We start from the raw sequence: 24,193 nt of genomic DNA, 5'->3' as shown, positions 1-24,193 counted from the left end.
AATTTCATGGCTGCAGCCACCATCTGCAGTGATTTTGGAGCCCAAAAAAATAAAGTCTGTCACTGTTTCCATTGTTTCCCCATCTATTTGCCAGAAAGTGATGGGACCAGAAGCCATGATCTTAGTTTTCTGAATGTTGAGCTTTAAGCCAACTTTTTCACTCTCCTCTTTCACTTTCTTCAAGAGGCTCTTTAATTCTTCTTCACTTTCTGCCATAAAGGTGGTGTCATCTGCATATCTGGGGTTATTTCTATTTCTCCCAGAAATCTTGATTCCAGCTTAAGCATCATCTAGCCTGGCATTTTGCATGATGTACTCTGCATTTAAGCTAAATAAGCACGGTGCCAATATATAACCTTGATGTACTCCTTTTCCTATTTGGAACCAGTCCATTGTTCCATGTTGGGTTCTAACTGTTGCTTCCTGACCAGCATACATATTTCTCAGGAGACAGGTAAGGTGGTCTGGTATTCCCATTTCTTGAAGAATTTTCAACAGTTTGTTATGATCCACACACTCACAGGCTTTGGCACAGTCAATAAAGCAGAAGTAAATATTTTCCTGGAACTCTCTTGCTTTTTCTATGATCCATAGATGTTGGCTATTTGATCTCTAGTTCTTCTGCCTTTTTTAAATCCAGCTTGAATAGTTGTAAAAAGTTATAGATTATTTTTTAAAAGGTATGGAAAATTACCCATAGTACACCTATCCAAACACAACCTATGCTGGCATCTTCATATGTTTCCTCAGTCTTTTTTCTATGCTTATTTAATATTTAAATGGTTGCAGTTCTACCATGCACACAATTTTACATAGAGCTTTTTACACAAGTTTTCTGTTAGATCTACATTGGTCTCCATTGTTATCTTGCTTTGACAATCATCATTCTATTGGCTGCATATTGTTCCTTTCAGTTGTTACACCATAATTTGCTTTATCTAAATACACAACAAAAAGAAAGAACTGTTTCTAATTGTTTTGTTATGATGAGTAACGTTACAATAAATATCTTTGTGCATAAGCCTCTCTCAGTATTTAAGATTCCTAGCATAAATTCACTAAAGTAAAATTATTGGGTCAAAGCAATATCAACAGTTTCATGGTATTTTATTCATATTGCCAAATTGCTCCTCAAAAGTTTTCCTATACTCTTAGGTAATTTTTCCCAATTTGAGTCCACAAGTAGAGTATTTCCTATTCATTAGAGTATATGTACCCAGCACAGATTATTAAGAGATTCAGAGACACGGCAACATTTCAAAAAGTTTCCTTTAAGCTTTGCAGATTCCAAATGTAGTTTTTCCATTGATACATGAAAATGAAATGGTTTTGATTAAATAAAACTGTTTAGGGCAACAAGACCGTTCAATAGTTTCAAAGAACAATTACTTCATCAAGATACAAAGGGGCCTGTCTTCAATTTTCAAATGAGGATGCTAGTTACATCTGGTGTGTACAGCACAGCTTTATGCTCTTAGCTTTCCAGTTCACATAAGTAATTTCATCTAATTGCTTGTAACATTCCTATGTGTGGAAGAAAGAGAAGAGAGATAACCCAGCCTTAGCAAGCCCTAAAATGGAAATGGTGTTTATCAGAGTCTGTGCTTTTTGTATTATATTTGGTTATACTAAATGAAACCTTTAGCTAAGTTATTATTAGTTCCCCAAGGTAAAGTAACTATTTTAGCAACTGTGAAATGTGAGGAAATTTGCATTTGAAGACTCTCCAGTTCTTGCTAATCCTTTACTACTGGGATATGTTCTCATTTCATAAAATTACCCAGGAAGGTATTTTCCTTTATTGTGGCTCCAAGAACAGAGAACAAAGCTTCATTTATATCCCTAAGATACCTGCCCAATGACAATCACATTAACTTTGTGACTCCTCTATTTTTTCATCTCGGCTACAGTTTCAGAACAGTGTAATTCAAAAGGCTGAAGGCAGATATCCTGAAACTATACCTGAAAAGATGTCCTTAAAATCGAAGTCATATGAATTGAAGACACTTTGTGTCCAACTTAACAAACCATGGCAGCACACCTCAGACCATTTATTAGATTATATACTTTAAAAAGAAAAAGTGACTGCTGCCTTGTGACCCTCCCACACTTATTTTGAGGATCACTGCTGCTGATGCTGCTGCTGCTGAGTCGCTTCAGTCGTGTCCGACTCTGTGCGACCCTATAGAAGGCAGCCCACCAGGCTCCCCCGTCCCTGGGATTCTCCAGGCAAGAACACTAGAGTGGGTTGCCATTTCCTTCTCCAATGCATGAAAGTGAAAAGTGAAAATGAAGTCGCTCAGTCGTGTCCGACTCTTAGCGACCTCATGGACTGCAGCCTACCAGGCTCCTCCGTCCATGGGATTTTCCAGGCAAGAGTACTGGAGTGGGGTGCCATTGCCTTCTCCTTTGAGGATCACACTTAAGGACTATTGTATGTGTGAACTAATTAGACAGCATTGGCATGATCTATTACTTTCTTGGCCACTTCCCTCATTCGTGAGCAAACCACTACCTTAAATACCAGCTGTATTTGCACACTAAGCCTGTCTGCCAATTCAGATCCTATAAACTTTTGGTGCCTCAGTCACATTAACATGTTTTATGCTGTTTTAAAATAATCCATCTAAGGCAATCAAGTTCGTTTTTCACAATCATCTATAAGTTTATAATTAAGTAGATATGTGGAAGTGACCATAATAAAAGTCTGGTTTTCAGCAACCACGGTGTCTGAGTTCCCTGAGAGTGAGAGACAGTGTCACTGGGAGTCAACCTCACAAATGAAGAGCACCAGTCAGATGAAATTATTTTAATAAGGGAAATGGATGTACTTTTTGTTCTGAGTCCAAAGCAAGCTGCATGCCACAGCTTATCCTATACTGAGTTGATGTGGTTGACTGGCAAAGCTGTGGTAATGAGAATTCATATATGGAAATGCCACTGTAAAGTCTGAACGGCAGCGTGCATTACTATGATTTTTTATTGAGAATGTACTCCCATTGCAGCCCCTTTCCTCTGGCCATAGTGAATGTGGAAAGAATATGAAAGAGCTACGAAACAGTGATAAACACTTCTAAGCATGTGGCTGTATTCAGTAGATAAATATTCTCCCATTTACATTCAGGCATTCTTGAGGAGGGCTTCCCTGGTGACTCAGACAGTAAAAAACTGCCTGTCAACACAGAAGACCCATGTTCAATCGCTGGGTTGGGAAGATTCCCTGGAGGAAGAAATGGCAATCCCCTCTAACATTCTTTTATTTTTTTAATTGAAAAATAATTGCTTTACAGAATTTGTTATTTTCTGTCAAACCTCAACATGAATCAGCCATAGGTATACACATATCCCCTCTCTTTTGAACTTCCCTCCCACCTCCCTCCCCATCTCACCCCTCTAGATTGATGCAGAGCCCCTGTTTGAGTTCCTTGAGCCATACAGCAAATTCCTGTTGGCTATCTATTTTACACATGATAATGTAAGTTTCCATGTTACCCTTTCCATACATCTCACCCTCTCCTCCCCTCTCCCCACGTCCATATGTTTATTCTCTGTTTCTCCACCGTTGCCCTGTAAATTCTTCAGTACCATTTTTCTAGATTCTGTATATATGTGTTGTTTTCAATATTTATCTTTCTCTTTCTGACTTACTTCACTCTGTATAATAGGTTCTAGGTTCATCCACCTCATTAGAACTGACTCAAAGGCATTCCTTTTTATGGCTGAGTAATATTCCATTGTGTATATGTACCACAACTTCTTTATCCATTCATCTGCTGATGGACATCTAGGTTGCTTCCATGTTCTAGCTATTATAAATAGTGCTTCAATGAACAATAGGATACATGTGTCTTTTTCAATATTGCTTTCCTCAGTGAACATGCCTAGGAAAGGGATTGCTGGGTCATACGGTAGTTTTACTCATATTTTTTAAGAAATCTCCATACCATCTTCCATAGTGGCTGTATTAATTTACATTCCCACCAACAGTGTGAGAATGTTCCCTTTTCTCCACACCCTCTCCAGCATTTATTGTTTGTAGACCTTTTGATGATGGCCATTCTGACTGGTATGAGGTGATCTCTCATTGTGGCTTTGATTTGCATTTCTCTAATAATGAGTGATGTTGAGCATCTTTTCACATGTTTCTTAGCCATCTATATGTCTTCTTTGGAGAAATGTCTGTTTGGGTATTTTCCCCACTTTTTGATTGGGTTGTTTGTTTTTCTGGCATTGAGTTATATGAGCTGCTTGTATATTTTAGAAATTAATCCTTTGTCAGTTGTTTCATTTGCTATTATTTTCTCCCATTCTGAGGGTTGTCTTTTCACCTTACTTATAGTTTCCTTTGCTGTGCAAAAACTTTTAAGTTTAGTCAGGTCCCACTTGTTTACTTTTGTTTTTTATTTCCATTACTCTAGGAGGTGGGTCATAGAGGATCTTGCTTTATGTCATTAAATGTTCTGCCTATGTTTTCCTCTAAGAGTTTTATAGTTTCTGGTCTTACATTTAGGTCTTTAGTCCATTTTGAGTTTATCTTTGTGTATGGTGTTAGGCAGTGTTCTAATTTCATTTTTTTATGTGTAGCTGTCCAGTTTTCCCAGTATCATTTATTGAAGAGGCTGTCTTTTCCCCATTGTATATTCTTGCCTCTTCTGTCAAAAATAAGGTACCCATAGGTGCATAGGTTTATTTCTTGGCTTTCTATCTTGTTCCATTGGTCTATATTCCTGTTTTTGTGCCAGTACCATGCTGTCTTTATGACTGTAGCTTTGTAGTATAATCTGAAGTCAGGAAGGTTGATTCCTCCAATTCCATTCTTCTTTCTCAAGGCTGCTTTGGCTCTTCAGGGTCTTTTGTGTTTCCATGAGGAAATCAGTCCTGAATTTTTGTTGGAAGGACTGATGTTGAAGCTGAAACTCCAATACTTTGGCCACCTGATGCAAAGAGCTGACTCATTTGAAAAGACCTTGATGCTGGGAAAGATTGAAAGCAAGAGGAGAAGGGGACAACAAAGGATGAGATGATTGGATGGCATCACTGACTCAGTGGACATGAGTTTGAGTAAACTCTGGAAGTTGGTAATGGACAGGGAGGCCTGGCATGCTATAGTCCATGGGGTCACAAAGAGCTGGACATGACTGAGCAACTGAACTGACTGACTGATGAATTGTGAAACTTTTTTCTTCTAGTTCTGTGAAAAATGTCATTGGTAATTTGATAGGGATCACATTGAATCTGTAGATTATATTTGGTAGTATAGTCATTTTCACAATATTGATTCTTCCTACCCAGGACCATGGAATATCTCTCCATCTGTTTATGTCATCTTTGATTTCTTTCATCAGTGTCTTATAATTTTCTCTGTACAGTTCTTCTGTCTCCTTAGGTAAGTTTATTCCTAGATATTTAATTATTTTTGTTGCAATGATTAATGGCATTGATTCCTTAATTTCCCTTTCTGATTTTTCATTGTTACTATATAGAAATGCAAGTGATTTCTGTGTATTAATTTTGTATCCTGCAACTTTTCTAAATTCACTGATTAGCTCTAGTAATTTTCTGAAACTATCTTTAGGGTTCTCTATGTACAGTACCATGTCATCTACAAACAGTAAAAGCTTTACTTTTTCTTTTCCAATTTGGATTTCTTTTCTTTTTTTTTTTTTTTTTCTTCTCTGACTTCTGTACCTAGGACTTCCAGAGCTATGTTGAATAATAGTGGTGAAAGTGGACACCCTTGTCTTGTTCCTGATCTTAGGGGGAATGCTTTCAGTTTTTCACCATTGAGAACAATGTTTGCTCTAGGCTTATCATATATGGCCTTTACTATGTTGAGGTAGATTCCTTCTATGTAGATTTTTTGAAGAGTTTTAATTATAAATGGGTGCTGAATTTTGTCAAATGCTTTTTCTGCATCTATTGAGATTTTCATATGATATTTATCTTTCAATTTTTTAATATGGTGTGTCCCATTGATTGATTTGCATATATTGAAGAATCCTTGCATCCCTGGAATAAACCCAACTTTATCATGGTGTATGAGCTTTTTGATGTGTTGCTGAATTCTGTTTGATAAAATTTTGTTGAGGACTTTTGCATCTATGGTCATTGTGTTGTCTTTGTCTGATTTGGGTATCAGGGTGATGGTGGCCTCATAGAACGAGTTTGAAAGTGTTCCTTCCTCTGAAATTTTTGGAAAGAGTTTTAGAAAGATAGGCATTAGCTCTTCTCTAAATGTTTGATAGAATTCTCCTTTGAAGCCATCTGGTCCTGGGCTTTTGTTCTTTGGGAGATTTTTGGTCACAGCTTCAATTTCAGTGCTTGTAATTGGGTTGTTCATAATTTCTACTTCTTCCTGGTTCAGTCTTGGAAGATTGAACTTTTTCTAAGAACCTGTCCATTTCTCCCAGGTTATCCATTTTATTGCCATATAGTTGTTCATAATAGTTTCCTGCATTGTCTGTTGTAACCTCTCCTTTTTCATTTCTAATCTTGTTGATTTTATTCTTCTCTCTTTTTTTCTTGATGAGTCTTGTGAAAGTTTTGTCAATTTTTTTAATCTTGTCAAAGAACCAGCTTTTAGTTTTATTAACCTTTATTATTGTTTCTTTCATTTCTTTTTCATTTATTTTTGCTCAGATCTTTATGATTTTTTCCTTCTATTAATTCTGGGGGTTTTTTGGTTCTTCTTTTTCCAGTTGTTTTAGGTATAAAGTTAGGTTGTCTATTTGATGTTTTTATTGTTTCTTGGGTAGGATTGTATTGCTATAAACTTCCCTCTTAGAATGGCTTTTGCTGCATCCCATGGGTTTTGAGTTGTCATGTTTTCATTGTCATTTGTTTCTAGAAATTTTTTGATTTTCCTTTTGATTTCTTCAGTAACCTGTTGGTTATTTAGAAACGTGTTGTTTAATCTCCATGTGTTTGTGTTTCTTACAGTTTTTTTCTTGTAATTTATACCTAGTCTCATAGTGTTGTGGTCGGAGAAGATGCTTGATATGATTTCAATTTTCTTACATTTACTGAGGTTTGGTTTGTGACAAGATGTGGTCTATCTTGGAGAATGTTCCATGTGTACTTGAGAAGAAGGTGTGTTCTTCTGCATTCGGATGGAATGTCCTGAAGATATGAGATCCATGTCATCTAATGTATCATTTAAGACTTGTGTTTCCTTATTAACTTTCTGTTTTGATGATCTGTCCATTGGTGTGAGTGGGGTGTTAAAATCTCCTACTATTATTGTGCTACTGTAAATTTATCTTTTTATGTCTGTTAGTGTTTGTCTTATGTACTGAGGTGCTCCTATGTTGGGTGCATAGATATGTCCAATTGTTATGTCTTCCTCTTGGATTGATCCCTTGATCATTATGTAGTGTCTTTCCTTACCTCTTATAATCTTCTTTATTTTAAGGTCAATTCTGTCTGATATGAAGATTGCTACTCCAGCTTTCTTTTGCTTCCCATTTGCATGGAATATACTTTTCCATCTTCTCACTTTCAGTCTATATGTGCCTTTAGGTCTGAAGTAGATTTCTTGTAGACAGCATATATATGGGTCTTGTTTTTTGTATCCATTCAGCCAGTCTGTGGCTTTTGGTTGGAGCATATAACCCACTTACATTTAAAGTAATTATTAATGTATATGTTCCTGTTGCCATTTTCTTAGTTGTTTAGGGTTGATTTTGTAGATCTTTTTTCTTCTCTTAAATGTCTTGACTATATAAGACCCTTTAACGTTTGTTTTAAAGCTGTTTTGGTGGTACTGAAGTCTCTTAACTTTTGCTTGTCTGAAAAGCTTTTTATTTCTTCATCAGTTTTGAATGAGATCCTTGTTTGGTACAGTAATCTTGGTTGTAGATTTTTCCCTTTCAGTACTTTAAATATATCCTGCCATTCCCTTCTGGCCTGCAGAGTTTCTGCTGAAAGATCAGCTGTTAAGTGTATGGGGTTTCCCTTGTATGTTAATTGTTGCTTCTTCTTTGCTGCTTTTAATATTCTTTCTTTGTGTTTAGTCTTTGTCAGTTTCATTAGTGTGTGTCCTGGCGTATTTCTCCTTGGGTTTATCCTTTCTGGGATTCTATATGCCTCTTGGATTTGATTGATTATTTCCTTTTTCATGTTGGGGAAGTTTTCAACTATAATCTCCAGAAATTTTCTCATACCCTCTCTTTTTCTCTGATTCTTCTGGGACCCCTTTAATTCAAATGTTGGTGCATTTGATATTGTCCTAGAGGTCTCTGAGACTATCCTCAGTTCTTTTCATTCTTTTTACTTTATTCTGCTCTTCAGAAGTTATTTCCACCATTTTATTTTCCAGCTCACTGATTTGTTCTTCTGCTTCAGACATTCTGCTATTATTCCTTCTAAAGTATTTTTAATTTCAGTATTTGTGTTGTTTGTCTCTGCATGTTTATTCTTTAATTCTTCTAGGTCTTCATTAATTGATTCTTGCATTTTCTCCATCTTGTTTTCAAGGTTTTTGATCATCTTTACTATCATTATTCTGAATTCTTTTTCAGGTAGTTTGCCTTTTCCTCTTCATTTATTTGGACTTCTCTGTTTCTAGTTTGTTCCTTCATTTGTGTAGTATTTCTCTGCCTTTTCATTATTTTTTTTTAACTTATTGTGTTTGAGGTCTCCTTTTCCCAGGCTTCAAATCTGAATTCTTTCTTCCTTTTGCTTTCTTCCCTCCTAAGGTTGGTCCAGTGGTTTGTATAAGTTTCTTATAGGGTGAGATTTGTGCTGAGTTTTTGTTTGTTTTTCCTCTGATAGGTAAGGCTGAGTGACATGGTAATCCTGTCTACTGATGGCTGGATTTGTATTTTTGTTTTGTTTGTTACTTAGATGAGGCATCCTGCACAGGCTGCTACCTGGGTGGTACCAGGTCCTTTATTCAAGTGGTTTTCTTGGTGTGAGTTCTCAAAATTTCATACCCCTAGGGTTGGTTCTTTGGTAGTCTAGGGTAGTCTTGGGACTTCCCTTGTAGCTCAGCTGGCAAAGAATCTGCCTGCAATTGGGACACCTGGGTTTGATCCCTGGGTTGGGAAGATTCCCTGGAGAAGGAAATGGCAACCCACTCCAGTATTCTGACCTGGAGAATTCCATGGACTGTATAGTCCATGGGGTTGCAAAGAGCTGGACACGACTGAGCTACTTTCACTTTCATTTCTAGGGTCTTAGAGCCGGTGCTCCCACTCCAAAGGCTCGGGGCTTGATTTCTCAATAGTTGCCAGTCCAACAAGCAAAACTAACCAGTTGCTCCAAAACAGGGGCCAGAAGGACTCCAGAGAACTTGGCATCTCAATCAGGACTTATATCCCCTCCTTCTCGTTCTCACACAGAGCAACAGGGTAGCCGAGAAGGACCAAACTTAAGATGCACAGTAGCGTGTCTGACGTCTGACATAGGCCTTCCTGCCACAGAGCATTTTGGGAGGAGCAGCAAAACACGAAGCGGGCACTCCTCTGAAGAAGAAACAAAGTCCAAGGACGACTAGAGGTGACTGCCCAGTGCCTGTTGCAAGTAGGGTTACCCAGGTTTTGTGGAAACAGCATTGCCCACGTGGAGCAGGAACCACCCCCAGTCCTCTGGAGTCCCAGTGAGATGCACAGTGACCCTCTCTAGTATTCTTGCCTGGAGAATTCCATGGACAGAGGAGCCTGGCAGGCTACAGTCCATAGGATCACAACAAGTTGGACAGGACTGAAGCAACTGAGCACACACACAGCACATTCTTGGGGAAAGTGTCTTTCTGGGTGCCTTTGTAAAGGCATCTTCTTTCATCCCAACTTGGGTTCCTTCATCCAACCATCTTTCATCCCCTCACACACCACTGCTGGAGGAGGAAATTGCAACCAACTCCAGTATCCTTACCTGGAGAATCCCATAGACAAAGGAGCCTGACAGGCTACAGTCCATAGGGTTGCAAAGAGTTGGACGTGACTGAAGCGACTTAGCAGGCATGCATGAAACCCAGGGGCACTATTTTTAAACAACCGTAGTCAATTCAGAGTTGATCACAATGCTTTGTAGCTAGCAATCATATTAACAATAAAAATATTATATTTTTATTGTAAAAGCTCAACCAAATTTTAATTAACTCATTTCTTAAGATTTCACTGCTTGGTAGACAAAGTGCTCATTTCTGGTCAGGAATCTATGGCAGAGAAGGCTAAGTAATGTTCCTAAAATCATTTGAGGTTGGAAGGTTAGGACCAAACCTGAGATTTCAGCTGTATCCAGTCCCATTTTACATCTACTTGGTCTAGTAATCAATTCAGTATAATATAATGAGTACAATTAATATGATTTTTATTAGTCATTCAAAAGCCAACTTTCCTCTGGTAGCAGCACCAGATGATGGCTAGTTCTGGACCATCTCCAACATTTATTTGCATGACTGATCTCAGGGTGGCTGGCCACACCCTTCAGCTCTACCTTAAAAATGGAAGCATCAATTTTAAAAGTTCTATTACTCATTAAGAAAGTGTGACACTCTGAACTCTTCAAAGAAATAGAGTTGTTTTTTCACGGTGTTGTTTCAAATGCCCAATATTATGGTCTAAGTTTAGTGGCAACACCCTGATGCTGGGAAAGATTGAAGGCAAAAGGAGAGGGGATGGCAGAGGATGAGATGGTTGGACAGCATCACCAACTCAATGGACTTGGGCAAACTTTGGGAGATAGTGAGGAACAGGGAGGCCTGGCATGCTGCAGTCCATGAGGTCGCGAGGAGTCAGATACAACTGAGCGACTGAACAACAACATTAGTGGCAAGTGACTTATTAAGAGAACTGTGGTTTTGGAGAAGACTCTTGAGAGTCCCTTGGACTGCAAGGAGATCCAACCAGTCCATTCTGAAGGAGATCAGCCCTGGGGTTTCTTTGGAAGGAATGATGCTAAAGCTGAAACTCCAGTACTTTGGCTACCTCATGCGAAGAGTTGACTCATTGGAAAAGACTCTGATGCTGGGAGGGATCAGGGGCAGGAGGAGAAGGGGATGACAGAGGATGAGATGGCTGGATGGCATCACTGACTCCATGGACGTGAGTCTGAGTGAAGTCCGGGAGTTGGTGATGGACAGGGAGGCCTGGCATGCTGCGATTCATGGGGTCGCAAAGAGTCGGACAGGACTGAGCGACTGAACTGAACTGAACTGATGTATCTAAAGGTAGTACCTGACCAAATGGGTGAAGTCAGACACAGCAGGAAAGCCTCTCCTGAACCAAAAATACCCCTCTATCAAAATGCTGAAACTTCACCTACAGGTCTGTAATATTTCCAGATTCGAGATACACAATTCTGAAACACCTCTTTCTAATAATCTCTCCTTCTTGCCTTTGTGGAATATAATTTTCACTATCAGCAAAACACCCCAATCCCTCTGTGTGTTGTGTGCCAAGTCACCTCAATCATGTCCAACCCTTTGCAACCCCATGGACCGTAGCCCACCAGGCTCCTTTGTCCATGGGATTCTTCCCGCAAGAATATTGAAGTGGATTGTCATGCCCTTCTTCAGGGGAACTTCCCAACCCAGGGATCCAACGTGCATCTCTTATGTCTCCTGAATCGGCAGGCGAGTTCTTTACCACTAGCACCGTCTGGGAGGCCTCTCTCAATTTCTCCAGTTCTTCAACCTATCCAGCCCTCAGAATCCTTCATATTAACCCTTGGTACTGGGATCCACTTCTGAACCTCTCTCAAAAGTCTTCTTATTAGTACATTAGAAACCTTAGACCTTGACCTTCTGCTCCATTTGCTTTGATTAACCCCATTTTGGGTAACTAGCTTTAGAGAATCTCTTTAGAAAATGTCAGACAAAATGCTTGATCAACAAATTCATGCCCCAAACCCTTAATTGGGCCCTCCACAGTCAAACTTATCTCTGATTCCCTGATCTAGTCCAAAGCTGATTTTCAAAGCTTCTCTTTCTCTTTGAACCTGCAGTCTGATTCTTCCTCATTTCCATGATGGCACAGTTAAAAGCCAAGGCTTTCAGGTTTGCACAGCAGTGCATTCAACACAGCTCAGTGGTGTCTGACTCTCTGTGGTCCCATGGACTGTAGCCTGCCAGGCTTGTTTATCCATGAAATTTTCCAAGTAAGAATACTGGAATGGTTTGCCACCTCCCACTCCCAGGGATCTTCCCGACCCAGGAATCGAACCTGAGTCTTTTGCATCTCCTGCATTGGCAGGCAGATTCTTTACCACTAGCACCACGTGAGAAGTCCCCAATACAGCACACAGATACATAAAGAATTCTGTCACTTATGAACTGTGTGACCTTAGCAAATTTCTGGGTCCCACACATCTCTCCATCTTATGGCTTCTAATCAATAAAATGGGAAAAAATAATAGCAGAATCTGCTTCATAGGGCTGTAATGAAGATTAGTGAAGCATTTAATACTATTGTAGAAACTTTTGCTCAATAAACACCAGCTCCTAAATGACAATGATGATCATCACGGTTACTATTACCACCTCCTACACTGGACTGGAAGAAGCACAAGCTGGAATCAAGATTGCCGGGAGAAATATAGATAACCTCAGATATGCAGATGACACCACCCTTATGGCAGAAAGTGAAGAGGAACTCAAAAGCCTCTTGATGAAAGTGAAAGTGGAGAGTGACAAAGTTGGCTTAAAGCTCAACATTCAGAAAACGAAGATCATGGCATCGGGTCCCACCACTTCATGGGAAATAGATGGGGAGACAGTAGAAACAGTGTCAGACTTTATTTTTCTGGGCTCCAAAATCACTGCAGATGGTGACTGCAGCCATGAAATTAAAAGATGCTTACTCCTTGGAAGGGAGGTTATGACCAATCTAGATAGCATATTCAAAAGCAGAAATATTACTTTGCCAACAAAGGTCCGTCTAGTCAAGGCTATGGTTTTTCCTGTGGTCATGTATGGATGTGAGAGTTGGACTGTGAAGAAGGCTGAGTGCCGAAGAATTGATGCTTTTGAAGTGTGGTGTTGGAGAAGACTCTTGAGAGTCCCTTGGACTGCAAGGAGATCCAACCAGTCCATTCTGAAGGAGATCAGCCCTGGGGTTTCTTTGGAAGGACTGATGCTAAAGCTGAAACTCCAGTACTTTGGCTACCTCATGCGAAGAGTTGACTCATTGGAAAAGACTCTGATGCTGGGAGGGATTGGGGGCAGGAGGAGAAGGGGATGACAGAGGATGAGATGGCTGGATGGCATCACTGACTCGATGGACGTGAGTCTGAGTGAACTCCAGGAGTTGGTGATGGACAGGGAGGCCTGGCGTGCTGCGATTCATGGGGTCGCAAAGAGTCGGACACGACTGAGTGACTGATCTGATCTGATCTGATGTGTGTGAAGCAGGAAAATGGTTTCTTTAAAAATATATGTATATATGGATCATCAATTGTTTCAGCACTATTCAATGGATAGTTTCTTCTTCTCTCTCTGGTCTGTGATGCCTTTTCTGTCATGAACATGGGTTTGTTTGTTTGCTTGTTTTAATTTATTTATTTTTAAATTGAAGGATAATTGTTTTACAGAATTTTGTTGTTTTCTATCAAGCCTCGACATGAATCAGCCATAGGTATACATATATCCCCTCCCTCTTGAAACTCTCTCCCATCTCCCTCCCCATCCCACCCCTCTAAGTTGATACAGAGCCGCTGTTTGAATTCCCTGAGACATACAGCAAATTCCCATTGGCTGTCTATTTTACATATGGTAATGTAAGTTTCCATGTTACTCTCTCCATACATCTCAGCTTCACCTCCTCTCTCCCCATGTTCTGAACATGGGTTTGTTAATTTTATTACACCTGAGCTGGTACCACATTGCTTTAGTTATTACAAATTTATAATAATCTTGAAATCTTGTAACCATGCTTGCCTGGCATTGTTCTCTTTCTACAGGAATGTCTAAGCTATTCTTGATCCTCCACTCTTCTATAATATGTCTAAAATTAGATCACTAAGTACCACTGAGATTGGATTGGAGTTGTGTTGAATATGTAGATCAATTTGGGGAAAAATTGACACCCTTATAATGTTAAGTCTTTCTATCCAGAAACATGGACTATCTCTCCTGTTATTAGTACTTTATAATAAAGTTGCATAATTATATTGTAAAGGGCTTCCACACCGTGGACTTATCCCTAGTTACTTGGTATTAACTGTAATCTTGTAAATAGCTCTCTTATTGAAGTTTTTGTGTAGAAAAGTAATTGGCTTTATATCCCTTAGCTTTGCTGAACAATCTTAATTCTGAAAATTCACTAGCAATTCTTTGGAGTTTTCTGCTTAAAAATTATACCATTTTTGAATAACAAAAACTAAAGATCTCCCTTTTCAGTTTTTGTATCTTCTTCTTTATATTTTCTTACTGCCTTCCATAGGCCATCCACTATTGCCTATGTTTATTTCCTTTATATTCTATATAAAGAGAGATGGTGATTGCATACACCATATACTTTGATATCGCATATAACCTTGATACTGATCTGGAAGGGGATGCTTTCATAGTTCACCATTAAGAATGGTGTTTGTTTTAGATTCTGTGCTTGTTTTGTTTTTGAAAATCTGCTACATCAAGTTTTAAAAAGTTCCTTTCTAGTCCTAAGAGTTTTAATCATGGATAAATAGATATATATCATGAACTTCTTTTGTACCTACTGAGATTATCAAGTGGTTTTTCCTTTTAATTCATTGTGAAAAACTACTTTAATCAATTTCAAATATTAAACCCACCTGATATTCCTGAGATAACTTGGTCGTCATCTTTTTTCACACTCTGCTGGATTCCATTTGCTAATATTTTATTTCACATTATTACATTCATATTCATAAGTGAGATTGGACCATGATATTTTTCTCATACTTTCCTCATCAGGTTTTTAAGAGTTTGTATGAAAATAAAGTTATTCTTTCCATGAATGTTTGATAGAACTCTTAGGTGAAGAGTTATATTTATGAAAAGATATTTGGCTACTGACTCAGTTTTTTAAAGATTATAATAACTCTTCTGTCTCTGCTTACATTCGTTTTGTATAATAAATTTGTAATTTACATATTTCTAGAATTTATCCATTTCATCAAAATTTCAAATTTATCAACAAAACATTGTTAAGTTTCTCATGCCATTAGGAAGTATAGTGATGTCTTCCTTTTCAATCTTGATAGTAATTAATTGTACCTTCTCTTTCTCATGTTTTTTGTTTTTGTTATTAGTATTTTCAAAGGAAAAATGTTTTGCTTTTATATGGCTTTTTCTTCTCTGTTTTGTTATCTTTTCTTTTATATTTTATTAATCTCTACTTATCTTTATTCTTGCACTTTTTTGAATTTATTTTGTTTTCTTTTATTAAATTCTTGAGATAGATGCTTAGATCATTAATATTTAGCTTTTTTCTTTTTCTAAAATAAGCATTTTAATGAGCTAAATTTACCTTTCAAGTGGTGATTTAGCTATATCCCACAAGTTTTATTATGTAAAGTTTTAATCATTTGATAAAGATATTTTTAATATCCAGCATGATTTCTTCATTAACTCATAGGTTAATTTTTTTACTTATATGTTATTTATAAGAATTTTTTTTTCAGTTTTCAAACATAGGGATTTTCTATTTGTTTTTTAAAACTGATTTTTAACTCATCCAAAAAGGAGGGTTTATATGTATGCATATAGCTGATTCACTAAGATGTACAGCAGAAACTAACACAACATTGTAACATTGAGAACATAACGTACATGCATTACAGTCCAATATATAGTCAGTATTCATATAGTTGCATATGTTCTCCCTAAGCTTGAAAAGAAGGTTTATTTTTATAATGTTCCATATATGTCCATTGGTTAAGTTTACTTATGTTCTCAATCCTCTATCTTTATTGATTTTTAATCTGCCAGCTCTATTAATTACCATGGAGAAGGCAATGGCACCCCACTCCAGTACTCTTGCCTGGAAAATCCTATGGGCAGAGGAGCCTGATAGGCTTCAGTCCATGAGGTCACTAAGAGTCAGACACAAGTGAGCGACTTCACTTTCACTTTTCACTTTCATGCATTGGAGAAGGAAATGGCAACCCACTCTAGTGTTCTTGCCTGGAGAATCCCAGGGATGGGGGAGCCTGGTGGGCTGCCATCTATGGGGTCGCACAGAGTCGGACACAACTGAAGTGACTTAGCAGCAGCAGCATCAATTACCAAGAAAGATCTCTTAAAATCCACCTATTATTATTGTTGATTTTACATTCTTTATTGTTCTTTAAACTTTTGCTTTATATATTTCAAGGTTATATTATTTAGTATATAAAATTATAATTTGCTACATCTTTCTGACGACTTTTAAACTTTTATCTTTATGTTGTAACCATCTTCATCTTTGTAATGCTTTCTGCCAAGGAAGGAACTTTGTCCATGGGTGTGCTGGAACTGGCCCACAATGATTTACAGGCACTAATTGTTCACATCTCTCTGGGTTCTGTGACTTGAAATCAGTCATGGAGGAGTACATGTATCTTATAACACATAAAAACTGGCAAATGCTACAAATCAGGCCTTCTCAATCAGCCCCAAGGCCTGAGGGGTTACCAACAGGCCTCTGATCTAATATGATATTAACATAGCTAAACCAAGTTTCCTTTGATTACTGTTTGCATAATGTAACTTTTTTCATCCTTTTAATTTCAACTTCCCTGTATCTTTTTTTTAAGTGTGTCTGTTAAAAGTATATAGTGGGGTTTTTTTTAAATGTAGTCTGACCATCTTTGTCTTTTAACAGAATCTTTTTTGTCCTTTTATACTTAATGTGTCCCAAATATACAAATGTGTCCTAAAAAATAATAATAATAATTACATAGTTGTTTATTGGAAATTCAAGTTTGACTGGTGTCTTATATTTTATTTGCTAAATCAGGCTATCCTATTCCTAGCCTTAAACTTCAAAATAGAATAACAGCCAACACTAGGTCAGGCCTTCTGCAAAATCCTAACATCTAGTTTCTCATTTGATCTTCAAAACAAAACAGAACTATATAATATGCAAACATTAAACGATGGGTTTTTTTTAGGCTGGACCCATGATTTAACTTACACTGATCAATTTCAACATGGACTGTTTTGGGGGTTTTTTGTTTGTTTGTTTTTTGTTTTTTTCAGTTTTGCGTTTTTAAATAAAGCATCATTAATGTATATCGCAGGGTTTTGCCAAACAGCCCAAGCTGTATACATTACAATCATTAAAAGCTCTTATTTAAAAAAAAAAATGCAAACATTAATACAAAACTATGGTGGGATTATAGTTATACCTTTTGTTGGTTAGAAAGTTAAAGCATGTAGAGATTATTTGCCCAAGTTCGGGAAACAACTTAGGAAAGCAGAGCTATCTTACTGCAACTTCAGCCCCCCAGGTACTCAAACTGCAATTGACCTTTCTTCTCTACAAGAACTGTGATAGGTTCTTAAGCACAAGAAAGGTAGAGATGGATGGGATGGGGTGGTTGGAGGCAGATCCGAAAAGGAGGTTTGCATATAGCTGATTCACTTCATTGTACAGCAGAAACTAACACAACATTGTAAAGCAATTATATTCCAATTGAAAATTTTTAAAAAATAAAAAAAAATGGATTACACAACACAAATTTTTTTAAAAAAAGAAAGGCACAGATTTATAGCTGTTTAAACTGTTTAATTTGTCTCCAACTCTCCTTAAGTAGCTACAGTATCACTCTTTTATGGCAATATATGCAAGAACACTTTACATGCAAGACTATTTACTCAGAACTCCCAATATACTCTAAGATCAGGCTTACATGAGAGCACTAAAATTTAAGAGGAATTGTTTCATAGTTTGCAATATTAGAATCACAAGTAACAAAAAGATTCAGAAAACAAAGATGCTAGGCTAAATTAGGGATATTTCCGTTATGAGTACTTCAGGCATGGTTAGACTCTACTGAGATAAATATGCCCCAATAGATAGCAGCCCTAGGGATCACGGGGAGAAACACACCAATACAGCTGGAACCAGAAGAAAGTGGGTATTTTGCACATGTCATTAATGTGTCCCCTAAGCAAATCTGTATTCCTGCCTGTGATATATTTCCTCAGTGCACTCCCAGCTTCTGAAATTAGCTTCTTCCTAATTTGGGGGGATTTTTTTTATAGACTCTTGGTAGGTCTTCATGATTTGCTACTTGTCTTGTGAATGACCTTGTATAGTTTCAGCAAAATCCTTTGGTCTCTGTATCATTCAAACTTCTGTCCAGCCAGGCTAGAAAAATGCTCCGAATACTGTCACATCCCATAAACATTTGTGAGATACAATTGCAACTCATCATGCACAGATCTCAGATTAACTTGTAAAATTCCATTCTGATTCTCTTATTCATAACCTATGTGTTTGTTTAACCTCCACATTCCGAAACCTATGGAGATGGTGCCCTAAAAGTTTTCGTGATGGGTCAGTGCCTGGGAAGAAGTAAGAGTTTGTGATGGTGGTTTAGCTGCTAAATCGTGTTCAACTATTGCGACCCCATGGATTGTAGCCCGCTAGGCTCCTCTACCCACAGGATTTTCCAAACATGAATCCAGGCAAAAATCCAGCCATTTCCTTCTCCAGGGGAATCTTCCTGACCCAGGGATCAACCCCAGTCTCCTGCATTGCAGGCAGATTCTTTACCAACTAACATACCAGGGAAGCCAGGAGAAGTTAATGTAAGAAAAAGATGATCGTTGTTCAGTCGCATCCAACTCTTTGTGACCCCATGGACTGCAGCACATCAGGCTTCCCTGTCCTTCACCATATCCCAGAGCTTGCTCAAATTCATGCCCATTGAATCAGTGATGCCATCCAACCATCAGGTGACCAGAACAACATCCTCTATAATCCCTTTCTCGAGGGGCTTAACAGGGTTAGTCCTATATGGATACGCAGAAGGTACCTGTCTACCCAGGGTGATTTGAGGGGTTGTTGAACATCTAGCTGGGGAAAACACTGGTTTCTTTTTGTCAGCACCTGAAAAGAAGCCTTAACCAGGCGGACCAGCAACTTCAACATAATCGTTCTCACCTCAGTTTCACATCCCGTTTACTTCAATCTGACCTCAGCACTAATCCAACTTCACTCAACATTTTCCAAGGAAATACACTTTACAGTTAATCACGGCTTATAGAAATACCCAACTTGTCTGAGGGAGAAAGAATTTTGCTGACTTCGCTTGTGTATTCATGTGAAAATCGTTTACAGTTCTTAACATTTTCAACTTTTCTCCTAAAATGCTCAAGTAAATTTAGTACCACAGGAAGAAGCTAAGTGTTGATCCCGTGGCTTCTCACGACCTCTGACACACTACTGCAACCCTTGAGGGCACTTGAGAGTTAAGGGCACCCCGTGGTCCTGAACTGCAGCAGAAACAGTGCCTCTGGACCTGGCAGGTGGCTGGGAATGGGCCTTGGTCAAGAGGCTCCGTTGTGAAGCTTAGATGAAGGCAGCATGAGCGATCTCCAAGCTACGCAGTGACGAGCACCTCAGCTGTGTCGCTCGACTATCTCAGGACACACAAGGCCAGTCCTTTCTGAGAATGCTCCTTCCCCTCGAAACATCATCCTCGAAGGAAGTGGGGAGCAAGCACTCGTTTCTGTTCAGGGTACAGTGAAGGACGCTGCCCTCCTGGACTCCTGTGTCTTCACTCCCTGAAAAAGGCGAAAGTTACTCATTTAGTCGCGTCTGACTCTTGTTGACCCCATGGATATTAGCCCACCAGGCTCCTCTGTCCATGGGATACCCTAGGCAAGACTACTGGAGTGGGTTGCCATTTCCTTCTCCAGGGGATCTTCCCCACCCAGGGATCAAACTCGGGTCTCCCACATTGCAGGCAAATTCTTTACTGTCTGAGCTACCTACCAGACATGAAGAGCTCAGGACCCCAGCTGGTCACAGGGCATCCCCCTCCCAGGACACAAAAGACACTACTCCATTCCTCTTTTCTTATTTTTTTAATCCGTAATTAACATTTTTACAGATCTTTTCCGATTCTTCCAAGTATATGAATACATAATTATTTTGTAAAAATCGGATCAGCAAAATATATTTTCAAACCATCATTTTTAATGTTTGCCCAGAAGTCAAATGAACTCTCCTTTTTTTAACTTGGTAGGCATTTTTATTTTATTTATTTAGCTTATTTTTTTACTGAAGTAGAGTTGATTTGAAATATTGTGTTATTTTCTGCTGTACAGTAAAGTGATTCAGTTATACATATATACATACTTTTACAAATTCTTTTTCATTATGATTTATAACAGATTATTGAATATAGTTCCCTGAACTATCCAGCAGGGATTCTGTTGTTCACCCCTCTCTTTTCTACTTCTCCCTTCAATTTCAGTTCTGTTTCTGCCCTGTTACCAAGCTGTATATGTCCTCAGCAAAATTTCCCAGCATCTCACTTATAGATCCTGTCCTTTCTCTTTTTTTTTTTTTCCTCAGTTCAGTGAGATGGAAGAGGAGCTCAATACAGATGTATCCATATGAATATACAAGAGAATAGAAGATAGCAACTGTTGTTTCTTGTAATGGTTTTCCCAGGTCCTAATCCGTTCCTCCTGATGTAGCAAAAGCAGTGGCCAAACCTGGTTTTTGCATTGTGAAGAAAAATAATGCATCTGCTCTGATTCTTTGAGAGAAGCAAGCATTGGCTTTCACCCTCAGCAGGGAAAAGTGGAGCTGAACAAGGCTAGTGCTGGAGGCAAGGAAGGCTGCGATAGCATCCAGCTTCCAAAGCTTCTGAGAGGACAATGGTGTGGCACCCACCAGCTGCATCACCGATAATCACCGTGCATGCGGACTCTCAAGGGCTTCCCCTGTGGCTCAGTCGGTAAAGAATATGCCTGCAATACAGGAAACTTGGGTTAGATCGCTGGGTCGGGAAGATCCCCTAGAGTAGGAAATGGCAACCCACTCCAGTGTTCTTGCCTGGAAAATTTCATTGACAGAGGATCCTGGTGGGCTACAGTCCCTGGAGTCGCAAAGAGTCACATACAACTGAGCGACTGAGCACATGTTTATTCCCTTCATTTTCCCCTAAAAAAAAAATCACTGGAATTGCCCTTAATCCCTATGGTTCTTTTTTCTATCACTTATTCCAACACACTCGCACTGGGGCTGTCACGGTGGAAGTTCAGTAGGAACTACGCATAAGATGGGAAAGCAGAAGTAGGAGCTTTTGCGATCTCTGCTTGATCATACAGAAGACAGTGTGCTTAAAATCCATGCCACTTTCTGGAACAGCATTGAAGGTGTTCAGTACCTCTGCGTAATTTTTGAGGCGTGTTCAGGTATGTTAAGCATGATGTACATTTAGTTGCCCTTAATCTTTGAAGAAAAACAATTTCAAGTGGGTAACTGAGCATTTCCTCTAATGGAGTGGGGAGGACTGGGATATAACAGATCACAAGCAAGCTGAGCGTTTGCAGAAAGGCCACAGCTGCTTATTCTTTTTTGTTAAGGTCTGTCTGGAAAGCACATGTGAAATTAAATTATTATTTTTTAAGACTTCCAGTCATTGATTTGGTCCTGGAGTGTTATCTACTTTCTCTCTGTGGAGTCCTGTTCTTCAAATGGAGATTTTTATTCTGTAGGATTCCAGTAACTTCCATCTCCACTCCTGTTAATTCATTCATTAGCCACTGAAACGCTTTCCCTTAGGAAAACATAATGGGTTCACTAAGTGCTTTTACCAGCCCAGCCACTGCTACTCTCATAACAATAACGCCACAAAAACCCCATTCTCCTCTTCCTAGAGTCTATTACTGTCACTATACACGTACGGTAATCCTGGATTATAAACCTGCAATGTTAGATGGTGAGAAAATATTTCTCTAGAAAAGAGTGTCTGGTCTGAACAGGTTAGTAAAGATCCACGTGAATACATAACCTAGAAAGAAGCAGATTCAAGGGCAAGGCTGAGCCCTGAAATGGAAAACTTGTAAGCAATCTCTGTGTGTGTGTGTGTGTGTGTGTGTCTACTAAATTGTGCCCAACTCTTTGTGACCGCCCCCCCATGGACTCTACCCTGCCAGGCTCTTCTGTCCATGGGGACTCTCCAGGCAAGAGTACTGGAATGGGTTGCCATGCCTTCCTCCAAGGGATCTTCCCAACCCGGGGATCGAACCCACATCTGAGGCATGTCCTGCATTGACAGGCAAATTCTTTACCTCTGAGTCACCTGGGAATCCCAAGCAATCTATGACTAGCAGCCAACTTTAGTACATGAAGGAAAAAAATAAACTCTTCAGTGATATGATAGGGAGATGGTTTCCAGGATGCCAGTCAGTATCAAAGAACCAACCTAGAGCCTAGAATGGAAAAGATACTTTTGACTGAAGGGCTAACATTCACAAGAACTAGAGGGCATGTTTAGGCGGTGCCCAGACAATATAATTTTGACACGATAAATGAAGGGTCAAAAGCCCAGTATTTCAGAGCAGCCTCTCTACCCCAGCCAGATTTGACTTTTCCTTTGGGTAATATAATGTTGGGATTCAGTGTTTGAATCTAATGGTTGTTTCATTGATTTCCCTTTCTGTACATTTAGACATTTCCAAACTTGTCATTGCTACCCTGGGTGGCACAATCTGGGTCAGCCCCAGGATTGAGTGTTGCAGTTCAGTTCAGTTCACTCACTCAGTTGTGTCTGACTCTTTGTGACCCCATGGACTGCAGCACGCCAGGCCCCCCTGTCCATCACCAACTCCCAGAGTCTACCCAAACTCATGTCCATTGAGTCGGTGATGCCATCAAACCATCTCATCCTCTGTCATCCCCTTCTCCTCCTGCCCTCAATCTTTCCCAGCATCAGAGTCTTTTCCAATGAGTCAGCTCTTTGCATGAGGTGGCCAAATTACTGGAGTTTCAGCTTCAACATCAGTCCCTCCAATGAACACCCAGGACTGATCTCCTTTATGATGGATTGGTTGGATCTCCTTGCAGTCCAAGGGACTCTCAAGAGTCTTCTCCAGGACCACAGTTCAAAAGCATCAATTCTTCGGTGCTCAGCTTTCTTCACAGTCCAACCCTCACATCCATACATGATTACTGGAAAAACCATAGCTTTGACTACACAGACCTTTGTTGGCAAAGTAATGTCTCTGCTTTTTAATATGCTGCTTAGGTGGTCATAACTTTCCTTCCAAGGAGTAAGTGTCTTTTAATTTCACGGCTGCAGTCACCATGTGCAATGATTTTGGAGCCAAAAAAAATAAAGTCAGCCACTGTTCCACCATTTCCCCATCTATTTGGCATGAAGTGATGGGACTGGATGTCATGATCTTAGTTTTCTGAATGTTGAGCTTTAAGCCAACTTTTTCGCTCTCCTCTTTCACTTTCATCAAGAGGCTCTTTAGTTCTTCTTTGCTTTCTGCCATAAGGGTGGTGATATTTGCATATCTGAGGTTATTGATATTTCTCCTGGCAATCTTGATTCCAGCTTGTGCTTCATCCAGCCTAGCATTTTTCATGATGTATTCTGCATAAAAGTTAAATAAGCAGGGTAACAATATACAGCCTTGATGTACTCCTGTTCCTATTTGGAACCAGTCTGTTGTTCCATGTCCAGTTCTAACTGTTGCTTCCTGAACTGCATACAGATTTCTCAAGAGGTAGGTCAGATGGTCTGGTATTCCCTTCTCTTTCAGAATTTTCCACAGTTTATTGTGATCCACACAGTCAAAGGCTTTGGCATAGTCAATAAAGCAGAAATAGATGTTTTTCTGGAACTCTCTTGCTTTTTCCATGATGTTGGCAATTTGATCTCTGGTTCCTCTGCCTTTTCTGAAACCAGCTTAAACATCAGGAAGTTCAAGGTTCACATATCGCTGAAGCCTGGCTTGGAGAATTTCGAGGATTACTTTGCTATCATGTGAGATGAATGCAATTGTGTGGCAGTTTGAGCATTCTTTGGCATTGCCTTTATTAGGGATTGGAATGAAAACTGACCTTTTCCAGTCCTGTGGCCACTGCTGAGTTTTCCAAATGTGCTGGCATATTGAGTGCAGCACTTTCACAGCATCATCTTTTATGATTTGAAATAGCTCAACTGGAATTCCATCACCTCCACTAGCTTTGTTTGTAGTAATGCTTCCTACGGCCCACTTGACTTCACATTCCAGGATGTCTGGCTCTAAAACATAATTTAATCCCCAACTTAA

General features: G+C 39.2%; 1 protein-coding gene and 1 long non-coding RNA gene across 6 annotated transcripts in view; one reads left to right on the top strand and one right to left on the bottom strand.

Moving 5' to 3' along the window:
* Window positions 1–24,193, top strand: part of IMPG1 (interphotoreceptor matrix proteoglycan 1) — a 157,108-nt gene that overhangs the window by 2,413 nt on the left and 130,502 nt on the right. The window lies entirely within an intron of this gene.
* LOC147365632 (uncharacterized) overlaps window positions 20,035–24,193 on the bottom strand; it is a 28,344-nt gene continuing 24,185 nt past the window's right edge. For 2 of the 5 annotated variants that reach the window (XR_015132609.1, XR_015132610.1), the window contains exon 4: window positions 20,043–20,875. This is a non-coding gene — a long non-coding RNA (uncharacterized LOC147365632). Of the gene's footprint in view, window positions 20,876–24,193 lie in introns of all 5 variants that reach the window. The other 3 variants (XR_015132612.1, XR_015132611.1, XR_015132608.1) reach the window with 3 other exon arrangements.

Source organism: Bos grunniens, chromosome 9 (assembly GCF_055505025.1).
Source record: "Bos grunniens cultivar Pamir isolate PY7600 chromosome 9, Bosgru_T2T1.0, whole genome shotgun sequence".
In the NCBI taxonomy this organism is placed as follows: Eukaryota; Metazoa; Chordata; class Mammalia; order Artiodactyla; family Bovidae; genus Bos; species Bos grunniens.
Note: the sequence above shows the minus strand (reverse complement) of the source record. Positions and strands in the feature narration are given on the sequence as shown.